Consider the following 13403-nt stretch of genomic DNA (forward strand, 5'->3'; position numbering starts at 1 on the left):
CTTGTTGTTAGTATAGACATATTAGCTTGCATTGTACTTATTTTATTCCAAAAAAAAAAAAGTTAGAAAAAGAAATAAAAGATGTTGAGAAGTGTTGTTTTAAGGGAATGATTGTTTATCAGCTTGGGGTATTGAGAGGTGGACTGGGCTCCAGGGAGTCATGCTCACTTTACTACAGTATAAACAAGCCTGTCACCAAGACAGTTTAGGAGGGAGATACCAAAGTGTATTAATTCACCCCTAGTTTGTCTCCTATGGAGAGTTACAAACAGATCGTCCTGCTGTAGCTGAATAACGCGTTAAACAAAATCCTGAGAACAGATTGAAAATTACAGACAGATTATAATCAAAGAAGAAATCAGATAGCAAATCATGCTACACATTTAAAAACCACTGGAGCGCATCTGCAGACCTTCCTGAGCCACCGACCCACCTCTGGGCTACTTCCATGAGGGCCGGGAGAACAGGGATGCAGCTTGAATGAGAAGCAAGTGAATTAGTACGGTGCAAATTAAAATCTGATACTGAAGTCTCACAAAATAGACGCACAAAGAGAGGCAGTGTGAACTCTGCATATCTCTTTTATGTGTTCACTCCATGGGGAGAGAAGAAACAGAGTGTGATGAGAACGGGCTTGATTCAGAACCCGGGACCACATGCCCTGCGTCATCTGTTTAAAGCAACTCCCTCCTCCCTCTGCTTCCACCCTGAGCTTTCGTTCTAAGAGAATGTTAGGCAGAAGTGGAACACCCTTTTTGCAGGATCCAGGGGATTAAGGTTTAACCAAATGTTCTCAAGATGGTGCCACTAGCATTTCTCCATACTGGTTTGAAAATCACCCATCAGGGGGTGCCTGGGTGGCTCAGTCGGTTGAGCAACTGCCTTCAGCTCAGGTCATGATCCTGGAGTCCTGGGATCGAGTCCCACATCGGGCTCCCTGCTCAGCAGGGAGTCTGCTTCTCCCTCTGACCCTCCCCCCTCTCATGTGCTCTCTCTCTCTCTCATTCTCTCTCTCAAATAAATAAATAAAATCTTAAAAAAAAAAAAAGAAAGAAAGAAAATCACCCACCAGATTCTTGCTAGTATGATTCAACAAAATGGCCCTGAGCTTAATTTTTGTTACTTTATTTTCTTTTGGAACTCAAGTTTTTGTTTTTAAGATTTTATTTATTTATTTGACAGAGAGCAGGAGAGAGAGAGAAAGAAAGCACAAGCTGGGGGAGCAGCAGAGGGAGAGGGAGAAGCAGGCTCCCCGCTGAGCAGGGAGCCCGATGTGGGATTCGATCCTAGGACCTCGGGATCATGAACTGAGCCAAAGGCCAACACTTAACTGACTGAACCCCCCAGGTGCCCCTTAATTTTGTTACTTTAAATAGTTCAGAATTGTAGGTGTCCTCTAAGGGTTCATGGTGAGACACATTAATAGTATAAAATAATAATATTTAAATTTAATAAAAAGTTTCAACTTAACAGAAAGCCTATTTTATGAGTGTAAATCTCATTTTATGGCACATACCACCTGGTTAAGGAAGAGGAAATAAACATTTGGCTATCAGTTTTAGATGGTAAATTCAATCTGCGATAGATAAAGCAACTGGTTTAATGTCCTTGTCTATAGCAGGTCTAGGGTTAAAACCCCAGGCCTCTGAATCAGAGCTAAGATGTGTTTTATTCTTAGTGAAATTACACTAAAAAAAAAAAAAAGGAAAGCTTCACTGTTCTGTGAAAAGCTCCTTCTGTGGGCAAAACATATCGCAAGATGTCAGACACCATAAGCACCATGGGGAGATGTGCTTTTATCCATTCTGTTGTTAGTAAGTGTCAAAAATGTCTTTCAGCAGAATAATTATAAGGTTATAGTCCACGGACACTCATTTGTGAATCATGTGCACCTGCTGACTAGAATCTGGGATTTTAAAAGTTCATTCACTTTGTGAAAAGAGAAACTTTTTCTTCAACATGAAAATAGAGAGGAAGGTACACTTTAACACTTGTTTTAAAATAGCCAAGTTTGCTAATAATAGCCTGGTTAAGAGGAAAAGCTGTGTGACCATTCTGCAATGAATTCTATGAATTTAAATATCTAAGGACAACTCAAAAATGAAAACGGGAAAAAAAAGATAATTGAATAATACCAATTCAATTAGCAGTCATAACACAGTTTCATTTATTTGAAAAGCCAGAGGTTATAATTTCATGATCCCATAGAAAAAGCACACCACACACTAATATCACCTTCTCTCTTATTTGTATTCAGATCACAGAGGTGACTATATTTAGACTTTTATTTGCAATGCTTTAACCAAATGTCTCTGAAAAGGTAACTGGACAGAACAATTTCACATCAAATACTGGTATCCAAACTTCAATCGGCACATATTGAAGAGAGGATTCCTTTCCAAGTAGGATGTTATAGGGGTTCGTTGTCTGCTAGGAGAGGATCCACATGAAAAGACTATGTGATTTATGCTGAAATAAATCCTATCATTCAATACAGACTAGGAAGCCACAGTTGCTATGGTAACCACTTACTTACAAGACCAGTTATACATAGTAATTACCTAGCTTGTTCCATTCCAATCAATGTAGCTCCCATGTGTCCTTTTTGAACAACAAGGTTACACCCTTGGTGTTCCCCAAAAAGGAAAGATCCATTATTTGCAAGTAACTTTGCAGATCCTTGATTTTCCATTACTTTGTAACTTGACTGATCCCTTATTTTTATTTGTATCTACCCTTGAGGCAAAGTAAGAAGAGGCCATCAGAAGTGAGCTTCTCAACCAGGCAATAGAAAGCACCTCGATGAAGCTTTTGTCGTTTTCTGCTATTGATTCTATGCACACATTTCGTGCTCTTTAAATGTCACATTTTAAGAAATAGCCCTAGGACAAAAGATAGGGGAGAGACAACTTGTGTTAACAAGTTAACAGCTATGTGCAGAAAAAGTCTATGTATATGATGAATATTATTTCATAAAGTGGAATTTAAGGATTTTATTTATTTATTTATTTATTTATTTATTTATTTATTTGAGAGAGAGCGAGAACAAGAGAGCGGGGGTGGGTGAGGAGCAAAGGGAGAGGGACAAGCAGCCTCCACACTGAGTACTGAGGCCGACACGGGGCTCGATCCCACAACCATGAGATCACGATCTGGTTACCTGAGATCATGACCTGAGCCAAAACCAAGAGTCGGATGCTTAACCGACTGAGCCACCCAAGCGCCCCTCCATAAAGGGGAATTTAGAAGTAAATTAGAGTACAGTGTTAAATTCTGTGTTGGCACTAATTTGTCCATCTACTTTCAGAGGCTGCCTACCTTGTGTCAGGCACTGTCCTAGGCACTGGGGATAGGGCATTAAGCAAAGCCCAGTGCTGTAGTCATTGGATTTATATGCCACCTGCAGACATGAGTGGTGGGAAGGAGTCCTCAGCCATTTCTGCAAGTTCTCAGAGTAGTGGAAAAGTAAACTTTTATCTCTTAATTATGCAATTTGGAGCAAGTTAATTTTCCTCTCTGACTTTCTACTCCTCTTTTTTCAAAATGGATTATGTGTTCAAGTAAGTTTATTGAGAAGATAATGTACAATAAAATACATAAGAGCATAGAATGTAACCTGTTTCCCAGCGAGTGTTTCTGGAATCTGCTTCTTTCTGTAAAAAGCAAAATTGCTGTGAAAATTGCCCTGCCTTTATCCTAGAAATTCAGAAGATCAGACAAATAGGAAAAAAGGAGTTATTCCTAGGTAGGAGATCACTGGGACTTAATGGGAAAGTGAATCAAAAAACATATTCCCAGTAATGGCATCGTGTGGTCCTGCGAGTAGCCAGTAGAAACCTGAAATAGCCAGCTCTACAGAGAACTAAATCAATACAGTAGTGGTAGGGGAAGCAGTGTAGGAGTATGCAGTTATATATAAAGGGCTGAACACAGAACGGGCAAATAACAAACATCTAAGGATATTTATTATACTAAAAATTATAAATAAATTTGTATTATAATTTATACAAGCAATGTGCTAAATGTTCTACATATATAATTTCATTTAATCCACATACTTCATAAATGAGAATTTTATTTTTTTATTATTATGTTCAATTAGCCAGCATGTAGATGAGGAATTTTAAGTGCAGAAAAATTAAGTGAAATATCAAGATTACACTAATTAGTGAAGAGTTGAAATGTAGGTCAAGAGCAAACAATGAGTATTAATACAGAGTGGAAAGAAAGTCTAGTGAGTAATACAATATTAATATTAAGAAAAACTACCTTATCCAGTACATTTTTTCTTTAATATGGATCAGAATGGAGCACAGGTGAGGACCACTGAGTGACAGAAATAAAAAGGAGGCTTCAGAAGAGACCATGCCAAAGACAATTTCTCCAGCCACAAATAAGCCTTATCAATAAGGTAAGGTTCACTGTCCACTATTTGTAATTTGACCACATACATAATCACTACTAAATTCATTCTATTCTTAGTGCTACAAAGACTAATATATCACTACAAAATGGTAGGATTTTTAAACCAACTTTATGAAATGATGTTGGGATGAGATACATGGACCCAGTGGGTCCCAAATGACAATAGTAATCAGAATTCTAGTACCCCCTGAAGAGTAGACTAGGCCAGTAACCACTATTACATATAGAATGATGCTTCAAACAAGCTTATTTCCTATTTATTTGTGCATTTCACTACTAATTATGTTTGAGTCTTATAAATACACAGAAGTTTTCAGGTTTATTTAAAATTCATCATATCTCCTCAAACTTTTTTAGCTTCTGTTTAAAAGTTGCTTAATACAGAAATTGAACAGCATGGGTCTATATTATTCATGTGAATTTGTTTCAAAGAACCAACTGAATGTTTCAAAATCACTGCAATAATGGGTACATAAATTTTATATCCTAATTAAAATTAGTATTCAAAACCTATCAAATAACATGGTTAAACTTTTTTATCAACAGTGAAATTTTACAGATTCAAAGCTCAATAAAATTAACAATTTTATGGTGAAAAATCAGTTTAATTACCAATGAACTTCAGTAAGATGAATAGCTGACTTGTAACAGAATTAAGTAGGTGAGAAGGCAGTGGAGTAACATATTCAAGGTACAATAAAAAAGAATGTCACACAAGAATCTTATGTCCAGCAACACCATCCTTCAAAAACGAAGGAGAGAGGCACCTGGGTGGCTCAGCCAGTTAAGCATCTGGCTTTGGCCCAGGTCATGATCTCAGGGTCTGGGATGGAGTCCGGTGTCTGACTCCCTGCTCAGGGAGGAGTCTGCTTCTCCCTCTCACTTTGCCCCACCTTCCACCCATGCTTTCTCTAGCTCTCTCTCGCACTCAAATGAATAAATAAAATCTTTAAAAAATTAAGGAGAAATTGGTACATTCCCAGATAAGCAAAAACCGAGAATTCTTTACTAGCTGACCTGCCCTACAAGATGTACTCAAAAGGATGCCTTCAGGTAGAAATCAAAGGACACTAGCAAGAAACTCAAATCAACCTGAATAAATAAATAGTATTGGTAAAGGTAATGAAGAAATAAATAACACCAAGGAAGGTAACTATATAAATAATATACTGTATAAAGGGGTATAAATGTAACATAATTTTCAATGGGCAAAGGATTTGAATAGACATTTTTCTAAGAAGTTATACAAAATGGCCAATTAGTACATGAAACAATGCTCAGCATCACATCTTTAGGGAAATGCAAATACAAACTACAATGAGATGCCATTCTTACCCAGAAGGAAATAAAAAAGATAGACAATACAACAAATGTTGTGAGGGTGTGAAAAAAGGAACACCTTGCTTCACGAGTGATGGGTACATAAAATGATGCCGTCACTTTGGAAAGCAGTTTGGCAGTTCCTCAAGATGTTAGAAATAAAGTTCCTAAATGACCCAGCAATTCTAATCCTAGATGTTTATTCAAGAAAAATAAAAATACGTGTTCACATGAAACCTGTTCACAAATGTTCATAACAGTGTTATTCTAAATAGCCAAAAAGTAGAAACATCCTAAGTATGTATTAACTAGGACTGAATAAACAAATATATTTGGCAATAGAAGGATGAAAGACTGATGTATGATACAATATGGATGAACCTTGAAAAAAAAATTGCTAAGTGAAAGGAGCCAGCCACAAACTACTGTGAATTGCATGATCTCATTTATAGGAAATATCCAGACAAGGCAAATCCATAGAGACAGAAAGTAGGCTCTCAGTTGCCAAGGGCTGAGGAAAGGGAGGATCGGAGTGTGACTGGTAGTAAGGTGATGGAAACACTATAGAATTAGATAGTGGTGATGGTCGCAGAACTCTGTGAATATATTTTCAAAATCACTAAATTTTGCACTTTAAATGAACTAATTTTAAGGTATGTGAATTATATCTCAATTAAGCTTTTATTTAAAAAATCAGGTTAAGGGGAGAATCTCTAACCCAGAATGAACCCTATAATAATTATTTGATCCTTACCTTTGTATTCCATGGATGAGGAAACTAAAAGACAAAATAAGATAAATTAATTGCTTAAGGGCTCAAAACTTAGATCAAATGACTGAATTCAGTGTTGGTCCCACTACATTATGTAGACAGAACATGTGCACGTGGAGTGTGAGAACACTTGAAAATTCCTTAGATGTGTATTTAATATCTAAACAGTATGTTTGCTTTCTTCTTTCAGAGACCCTGGGAAGATTACCCAGTTGGATAAGCATTCCAAACTATAAACAAGTATTAGTTGGAAATGTAATTCAGGTTTATGTTGTCAAGGCTTAAAAGTAGTTTAGGATAGAGGTTTTAAAACAGGCATCAGATTGGGGCGCCTGAGTGGCTCAGTCAGTGAAGCATCCAACTCTTGATTTCAGCTCAGGTCATGATCTCAGAGTCATGGGATGGAGCTGAGCTGGGCGTGGAGCCTGCTTAAGATTTTCTCTCTCCCTCTCCCTCTGCCTCTCCCCCACTCATGTGCATGCATGCTCTCCCTCTCTCTAAAACAAACAAAAAAACAAGCATCAGACTGTCCTGCCTTCAAATTCTGGTTCAGCCACGTGACCTCAGGTGGGTAGCTTAACCAAGCTAAGCCTCGGTGTCTTCAAATACAAACTGGCGATGATAAACTCATGGTGTTTTGAGAATTAAATGAGAAAATGTATGTGATGCACTTATCTTAGTACCTTGATACATACAAAGTAGTCAGTAAGTGCTTCCAACAATGAGAAGGAGAACGATGAAGATGGTGATGATGATGATACTGATTTCGGTAACAGATTATAGAGGTCATGTAAGGGGTTTCCCTTCTCCTTCCTGAGGTTCCTGTTTTCATCGTGATCACTTATATAACAACACATTGTTGGAACCATAGATGACTTCCTCTCTTCCCATTTCTCCACATGGGAAAATCTGAGACTACTGAGAGAAACAAGAAACCAAAATAGAAGGCAATAAAGATCATGAAGGAGCATCTTTGGGTGTCTTTGTTGTCTGCCCCCTTTTCCGTCACCCCCAACCCCCGGCTCCCAGTGCTGATTTCTGCTTTGTTCCCATTGACTCTTCAGCCACTGGACATAGGAAGCTAAGTGATTAGGATGTTCGAAGAAAAGATGTTCACCGGAATAATCAATATAGTATTTCAAAGATGTATACCAAAAAAAAAAGTAAAACTCTGTTACACATTTAGAAAGAAAACTGGGGAGAGAAGATCCAAACCTACTGTGCATGGTCCTCATAGATTGATCTAATTTTCTTCAACTCTTTTTTTTTTTTTTTAAAGATTTTATTTATTTATTTGACAGAGAGAGACACAGCGAGAGAGGGAACACAAGCAGCGGGAATGGGAGAGGGAGAAGCAGGCTTCCCACAGAGCAGAGAGCCCGATGTGGGGCTCGATCCCAGGACGCTGAGATCATGACCTGAGCCGAAGGCAGACGCTTAACGACTGAGCCACCCAGGCACCCCAACTCTTTATCATTTTTTATTGTTCCGAGTATATGGATAAAGAGACCATGACATTTTCTAGATTGTATTCATTCATATCTGTGTGATAAATATAATATTTTATGGAATCATACTGGTAAGTGATCAAGGCACTAAGAGAGGGAAAAGGAACTGTCATTTGTTAGGGTCGGGAGGTCATCTCATTCAATCTTCTAAGGACCTATGTGGTAGACATTAGTATCCTAATCATATACATGAAAAATCTATGACTCAGAGGGACATAAGAGCACATGGCTAATAGGTGGCAGAACAAGAAGTCATAGGTGCTCCCTTTGAAACTAATATTTTTATAACAGCTTTATTGAGATATACTGTTCATATCATAAAATTTTCTTGATAAGAGAAAAATATATGTTTGTTTAAACTGCAAGACTGATACTTTATCTACTACACAATGCTGCTTTACTGCAGGTGAAATATGACAGCAAGAAAAAAAGAATCTTTATTATTGTGCCAAGGACAAGCTTAAAAAATACATAGTCATATCTTCGATGTTAAGGTTCATATCAAAAGCGGTAAGAAAGTCATGCATATATGCACCAGATTCTTTAATTTGGAACACCGTAGGGTTAAGCCATTGTAGCTGGAGGTAAATTAGTTTCCAATGGGAACCATGCCCCATGTTACTCCACATGACAAACTTCGTTCCAAATCTCAGATCTATCTCTTATTAGCTATGTGACTTTGGGCTTAATGTTCCAAAGACTCCATTTCCTCGTAGGACTGGTACAAGATTTTGATTAAATGTTTACGAGTGTTTTTTTCTCTGTCAGACACATATTGGGGTCTCATTAAGGGCGCATTCCTCCCCTCTCTCCTTGTTTTCTTTGCCCTCTTTAAAATATAAGTACTTCTAGGAAGTATAAAGCATTAAAAAAATTTTAATAAGATACAAATTCTCGGGGCGCCTGACTGGCTCAGTTGGTTAAGCATCTGCCTTCGGCTGGGGTCATGGTCCCAGGGTCCTGGGATCGAGTCCCGCATCAGGGTCCCTGCTCAGTGGGAAGCCTGCATCTCCCTCTTTCTCTGCCTGCCGCTCCCCCTGCTTGTGTTCTCTCTCTCTCTCTGTCAAGTAAATAAATAAAATCTTTAAAAAAAAAAGATATGAATTCTCATATATATTACCTCTTAACAATGAGGGGTGCTAAGAGTATAAGGGCTTTAGCTCTGTAAGTGGAGACAGACTGAGGTGGTTGAGGGAAGAGGGAGAGACAGAGAGAGACAGAGAAGAGAGGATCAAGAATTATGCAGTATAAATGGAGAGTAAGCAAACTAAGGAATACCACAGGAACTTGCTCCTGAAGAATACCCAAAAGTTTTAAAGTAAAAACAAGCAAATAAATAACATTGAAATGTAAGCAACAAAAATTCTTCCCGGAAAATTCTAGGAAAGTTAGGGAACAGAAATGATTTTACTTGAACTTCAGCATCCTCATTGTATTACTCTAATCTTCTACAATGAAGTAGTTTTCTGAAAGGAAGATTCCCCTCCTCCCAGATAAAATACAAAAGAGCAAGCAAAGTTAAATTATAAATATCATTAGAGATATCCTTGAGTAAAAATCTACTGAATTCTTCAAAGTGATTGGAAAATTATTTCAGGTTACTTAATTTCAGAAAAACAAGGTTATAGTTTTTCCAACTTAAAAATAATTTGGTTGACTTAAGTCTTTTTAGGTTAAACTTTCAACTCTCATCAAGTGAGTTTGCTACCTTTAAATTCAGCTGTGTGTTTTTTTTTTTTCTTTTTTGTCAAAATATCTGCTATTATGCAGTTCTGGGGAAGGAGCGATGATAGGGTGCTTTTTTTTTTTTCTGACAGTACATTGAAAAAAGAACTAGGAAAGAGAAATGCAATGCAAAACAAACAAACAAACAAAAACCAAAATAAAACAGTGTACAAAGGGTATGATTCACCAGCCTTTACTTGTAGATTAATAAATTCCTTAGAGGAACTGTTTTCAATATAAGGCCCTTTTATGATTAAATATTAAAATTTTAAAGAAATTTTCCAGGGTACCATGAATTTTCATTAAAATCTTTCAAACTGATGAAATGTATTAAACTACCAATACAGAAACACTGATGCTCTTTGAATCAAAACAAAACCTAGCAATTATTTTTAAACCTTTGGAGTAATAAAAAGGAAAAAAAAAAGGAGCCATATACAAAGTACAGCCACATTCCAAATGCTATGAACTGAAAGCTAAATAGAAATGCAGTTTTCTGTAATAAGTATCTGGAGGCTCAACTAGCCTTAAAATATAGCCAAGATAGTAGATATTGACCACTTGTTAATTTGTAACCTAGCTCCATTAATTTATTCACTGAAACTCTACTCTCAAAACAAACCCTCCTTCCATTTCAAGGTACAAGAGAGGGTGTGATCCATGTTGTCTCATAAACTGTCTTCACCTCTTTACATCTTACCTGGCTTCTGACTCGCTGAAATAATTCATACCCATTGGCTCCCAATAAGTTTCCATCATGCTGTTCCCTTGTCAGTACAGTTGCCCTGATAACTGAAAATCTGTAATGTTCCTGTATCCAGAGCAAGTGATCCCTATCCCAAATCTTGAAACTGTAGGCAGAAACTCCTGCAGAAAACTTAACAAATAAACTTTTAAGAGGTCGTGGTTATTTAGAAATGCTAAAGGACAGCTTTTCAACAGCTATCTTGTGTGAGGTAATTAGATAAATTTGAAACCTTCATATGTACATATAAAATATTAGAGACTAACTCTCATGAAATTTGCAATCTCAATTTCAAATATTAGAAAGGAAAAAAATGAATGAATCACAGCAGATAATACAATAGAATTCTAAAATATCCTTAATTTCAGATAAAAATTAATATGAGTTTTCTACAACTATTCCACATTGCTTTTTCCTTTTCCCCTCAGAACTTATTTTTAATTGTGGTAAAATAAAATAAAATTTAACAGATTGACCATTTTTAAGTGTACTATCCTGTGATGTTAAATCCATTCACAATATTGTGCAACCATCACTGCTATTCATTTCCAGAGTGTTATCATCCCAAACAGAAACTCTGTGTCAATTACACAATCACTCCTCATTCCTTCCTCCCTCCAGCCCCTGGTAACCTCTAGTATATTGGCTGTCTCTATTAATTGCTTTTTCAGGGTACCTGATATAAGTGGAATCATAAGATACTGGTCCCTTTGTGTCTGTCTTATTTTATTTAGAACAATGTTTCCAAAGTTCATTCACATTGTAGCATGTTTCATAATTTCATAACTTATTAAGGCTGAATAATATTCCTTTGTATGTACATACCACATTTTGCCTATTCACTCATTTATTAATGCACATTTAGGTGGCTTGATCTTAAGCAAGAGAAGTTTATCAGGATGGCACAATCATCTGTCATCCTATAGTGACCCATAGCCCTCCTCTCCCCCCCCCCTTTAACAGGGGACCTTGGAGGAAACACAGTCTCTGTGTACACCCTAGCACAGGCCAGACTGTTCCTTTCATTGTTAAGTCATTTCTATCAACTTTATGAGTAGAACAGGGGCTTACGCAACTTGCCTCTCCCCAATTTCTTCTCCCTTGCCAATAATGGGTGGGCCTGTTTCCTACTTCTCAGAAAACATTTCCACCAAAGTTGTTCAGCAGATTCAACTTAGGTCTTGCATCTTTCTTCTAAACTTTGACTCAATAAGGTCAAACTTTTATATAATTTCCTTTCAATCATCTAAAGGGTCTTAGATAATTTCTGACCTTTAGTTAAATTGAAAAAATTGAGTTTGCTATGTATTAGTTAATTACATTTGCATTATCTCCAATTGCTGATCACAAGAAAATGGAGTTCTGTATTTTGCTCCACTACAAATTAAGAAAATATAATTCTAACATAAATAGTGAGAGTTATCTTCCCCTATTTCAGATATAAATGAAGGTTAAGAAATTTTCTTTTTAACTTATGGCTTCCACCAAAAAGACCTCTCTCTAACTCATTTTCCAATGCAGTATTTCTAAAGTACAGCAGCTATAACCCTGAATCCCTAAGGTTCAGATGTGTCTTTGCTCATCTCGACACTGTGCCCATACACTTCAAACCTGTAAAAGGTAATTTATTCAGGGAATGGAAAATATATCATCTGTGATCTAAAGTTGGTCATAAGAATCACCACTGTGGGCATTGGTCAAATGATTGCCTAAACTTCCATTAAGTCTCTGTCTTCCCAGAGGAGGAGCAAGATGGCAGAGGTGTAGGAGACCTGGATTTCTTCTGGTCCCAGGAATTCAGCTGCATAGGGATCAAACCATTCTGAACACCTACGAACTCAACAGGAGATTGAAGAAAAGAATAGCAACAACTCTCTGAACAGAAAAGCGACCACTTTCTGGAAGGTAGGACATGAGGAGAAGTGAATCCAAGGTGATAAAGATAGACAGCAGGAGAGGGGGCCTCCGCCGGCCATTTCTGGCAAGTGATAGAGCAGCAGAGCACAAAATCGGAACTTTTAGAAGTCTGCTCCACTGAGGGACGTCGCTTCAGTGGCTAAGTGGGGGGTGGGACACTCGCTGGGACAGTGTGGTCTCAGGACCCTCGGGATCACAGAAAGACCGGGAGTGCCTGAGTGCAGCAGAGCTCCCAGGTATCAGAGCGGGGAAGCAGCTGCAAAGAAAGAGCAGAGGAGTGGGCTCTCAGCTCGGGGCTGCCATACCGTGATCCATGGCACAGTCAGGCCAGTGGTCCTCAAGCAGGGACCCAACAAGCAGAGATCCAGGGAGACTCCCCTTCCTCCCCCCAGGGGAGTGGCGCAGGAGCACACCACAGGGATCTGCTGGGTTTGGAGACTCCACACGGGGTCATGTGCCAGAGATAGAAATGCTCGGTCACAGGCCGGGTGAGCACAGAGTGCGGCCGGAGACCAGGGAGACAGGAGTGACTGACTGCTTTTCTCTGGGGGCTCACTGAGGAGCGGGGGCCCGAGTCCTTGGCTCCTCCCGGGCGGAGATTGGGAGGCCACCATTTTCATTCTCGGCCTCCAAAGCTGTACAGAAAGCTTGCAGGGAACAAAAGCTCCCATGAGCAAACCCGAGCACATTACTTAGCCTGGACCAGCAAGGGCAGGACAATTCCGCCTCCTGCAAAGACATTTGGGAACCACGGCAACAGGCCCCTCCCCCAGAAGATCAGCAAGAACAGCCAGCCAAGACCAAGTTTACCGATCAATGAGAATGGCAGAACTCCAGCGCTAGGGGAATACTGAACATAGAATCCATGGCTTTTTTACCATGATTCCTTAGTCTTTCAAAGTTAATTTTTTTTAACTTTTTTTTTTTAATTTTTCTTTTTCCCTTTTTCAACCATCTTATCAATCCCTTTTTTTTAATTAATTAATTAATT

The sequence above is a fragment of the Leptonychotes weddellii genome, chromosome 2 (assembly GCF_054177405.1).
Source record: "Leptonychotes weddellii isolate Sample4059 chromosome 2, ASM5417740v2, whole genome shotgun sequence".
In the NCBI taxonomy this organism is placed as follows: domain Eukaryota; kingdom Metazoa; phylum Chordata; class Mammalia; order Carnivora; family Phocidae; genus Leptonychotes; species Leptonychotes weddellii.